Source organism: Octodon degus, unplaced genomic scaffold, assembly GCF_000260255.1.
Source record: "Octodon degus isolate 3935 unplaced genomic scaffold, OctDeg1.0 scaffold00096, whole genome shotgun sequence".
NCBI classification, from domain to species: Eukaryota; Metazoa; Chordata; class Mammalia; order Rodentia; family Octodontidae; genus Octodon; species Octodon degus.
In genome coordinates, this window is record NW_004524672.1 from 4,814,336 (window position 1) to 4,817,406 (window position 3,071).

A 3,071-nucleotide genomic window follows, 5' to 3' on the forward strand; every position below is an offset into this window, starting at 1 on the left:
TATTATAACAAAAGAGTGAATACTTACTAAAACTGAGAAAGAGTATGTGTAGTAAGCTACTATGATAAAAAGTGATGTTAAGGTTAAGACGGTTTTACCAGGCAATGAAAATAATCTTCTTCTCCAATAGTGTTATCCGAACAGGAGTTTTGACTGACTTACAGGCATAACCATAAACATTCTGGTTTGTGGTTATGCAGAGGTGAATTGAACAAAGATGTGAGCAGACCTCAGTACTAGTAGGTGATACAGAAACTTGGGAATAAGATGAGAGAACAATTATAAAGAATGTATTTTCTTGAAGGTCCCTATAAAAAGTGTATTAAAAAACTGAGTAGGCATGTACAATCTTTACTATGACGAGAAAAGCATAGTAGACAGCAGTAAAATCGAGTACTTATACAAAATATTCTTTCATTGTAAACAGATAAAGCCTTCTCCAACTGTATATATCACCCTACAAAATTCCGCTTCTTGTTTCTTTATCTGGTTCCCAGCTTTTCATATCATGGGAAAGGACACAAGCTTTTAGAGATCCATCAGCCCAACCTTTTCCTTTCACAGACGGAGTGCAAGCAGGTTATCCAATATCATATTTACTCCCAGCAGCAGAGATCAGACTAGAATCAGGTTTCTTGCCTGACTTTTCTCATTATGTGACATGACTCATTCTCTACTTGGTCCCAGATCTGTGGTTGATAGCATTTCCTCAATCTCACATGGGCAAAGGGGTCATGAGAGAAGGGAGTGAGTATGTTTGGGACTTCTCTGGGTTGTCATGAGCCTAGCGCACTAGAAGAGCAAGTGATAAAATACATCTCTTCTTTCTGCTGTGTCTTCAAAAACAATCTACAGCATGCACACGTGCATGCCTGAACACACACAGGTCAGTAGAAGAGAAACATTTCCTGAGTCAGGCGCTGTGCGCAAAGAAAACTTTTAAAGACTGTAAGAGAAATTATAGGTTTTGATTTTACTTCATCAGCATTCTAAATGTTCTATTCTGGCAACAGTATTTCTGGGTGACAACATCTGGAATACTCTTTTACAACACTCACAAGAGGTACCCTGAACAAGGGTGGTTAGGCCTTGGACGGCCATTTTCTTCTTCTTTATTCCCCTGAGAACAAAATTCAGAGAATGCAAGTGTTATTCACATTGTTAAAGGTCTGTTGTACTCAGTCTTATTCAAGGTTCAGTGCAAGGAACACTAATTGAGAGCCTCCTTTGTCATAGGCATGAACTAGGAAAACCTTGAGAGGAAAGGCAAAGCTGCCAGTCTTGTGTTTGTGGAAACATCAAACGTTATCACAGTTGTACAGATTGCCCAGTAGAAATGTAACTTTCTCTTGATGGAGTCCTTTCTGCATCAGTTTCTGTAAGAGTGACTTCTTTTTTTGTTAGAATGTTTCTTGGAAATTGCTTTCTATCTGATTAATGATTAACATGGTTTACAAAACAGAAGGCAGCCATATGTTGTATGCTTCATCTCAGGCAGTAAGTTGCCTTTGGACCATATTTCTTGTTTCCTTCCATATAGTTTGTTGTGTCTTATACACAGATTCTTGAAAAATTCTTGCTACCTGTGTAGAAAAGCCATGACTTTCTTCTTCTAAGGCATTGATGATTTGTAGAGCAAAGGGAGTCTTTTCTCGAGGAAGGGGGTTGTTCAGGGGCCGCATGTGTATAATGGAATTGTACTTGTGTTGCCTGTTCACAGAATTCATTAGAGATGTGTAGAACTGGAAGTTGCACCAGGTATCTCTTAAAAAGTTTTCAGTAAGTAATAAGATTGTCCACGCAGACCCATTTACGGCGTCATCCAAGTTCTGTAAATGCTGCCTGCCACATGGCATTTCAGCAAAGATTATTCCAGGCTTGATGCCAAAGTCATTTTGTAGCAGCTCCTGGACTCTCAGGGCCTCATCTATGTCATCTTCTGCATGCAGGATCACAAATTTGAGGAACACCTCTTCTGCCTCCCCTTCGGGACTCTCTTCTCCTACCTTGGCTCCCTCTTGCTCCCCTGTCTGCTCCTCTGCTGTACGGCTTTGCTCCCCAACATGAGATAAGGAGGCAACTTCAGGCTTTGTGGACTCAGACTGAAGACTGAAGATGGCCTTGACTCTTAACCACACTGTGACTTTTACCCCAACAGAAACAAAGAGGGAAGGTGTGTGTTTTAGACTTCCCAATACCCATGATATATATCCAAGACTGAAGAGGGAAGCTTTCTTTATTTATTTCTAAGCATTTCTTTCCAATCTGGAGAGGTCTGGTGCCGCCAGCCGCCCGGCCGCCGTCCTCTCCTCCCGGCCATGGCTCGCCCTCCAGGAGGGTCGGAAGAGTTTTTGTGTTCTTGTTATGTGAGGAACAGACTTACAAGTATTGGTTGTGTTTTTATCAGATTTTTCCTAAGGATGAGCATTGGAAGGATTCATAAAATATTTTTTTCTCCCTCCTTCTACCTTTTCCCCTTGTAAATAAGACCTAAAATGCTTCTACAGGGATGGCAGTTGTTGGTCAGAACAGAAGTGATGAGATAGCTGGGCCATGTTTTCTTCCTTTTCCTCCTTCACCAAGTCATTTTTTTAAAAAAGAAATTTACAGATACATATGAGCATATTTTCACATGTAATATTATTTAATTACATGCTTTCATTCAAATGAATTCAGACATTTTTGTACTTTTCTTTGAAAGAAATTGCCTTCTGCAGAGGCTGTGGAATGGGGGGTTGGGAAGCCCCAGCTTCCCCATAACCTGTCTTTCCCCTCCTTCATTTCTAAATGTTGGTTTGGGCTGTTCTCTTTTCCTGTATTAAAGCAAAGTAACCCCCTCACCCAAACAACAACAACATAATAACAACAACAACAACAAAACCCCAACAACAACAAAGCAGTGAAAATAGGAATTCAGGCTACATTTTTATTTCAATGTATCAAGCCAAAATTTAATCAGATATCTCAGAGTACCTTACTTCTTGAAAGGACTTGAAAAACCTTCACCATCATATGAAGCCCAAAATATAAGTAGACTCAGAATGAATTCCTGCTCATGTACTTTGGGCAGC

At 40.1% G+C, this 3,071-nt stretch overlaps 1 protein-coding gene and 1 pseudogene across 1 annotated transcript in view; one reads left to right on the forward strand and one right to left on the reverse strand.

Annotated features, from left to right (window-relative positions):
* Ap1s3 (adaptor related protein complex 1 sigma 3 subunit) overlaps nucleotides 1-3,071 on the forward strand; it is a 70,754-nt gene that overhangs the window by 44,247 nt on the left and 23,436 nt on the right. The window lies entirely within an intron of this gene.
* Nucleotides 1,317-2,263, reverse strand: LOC101590225 (annotated as a pseudogene).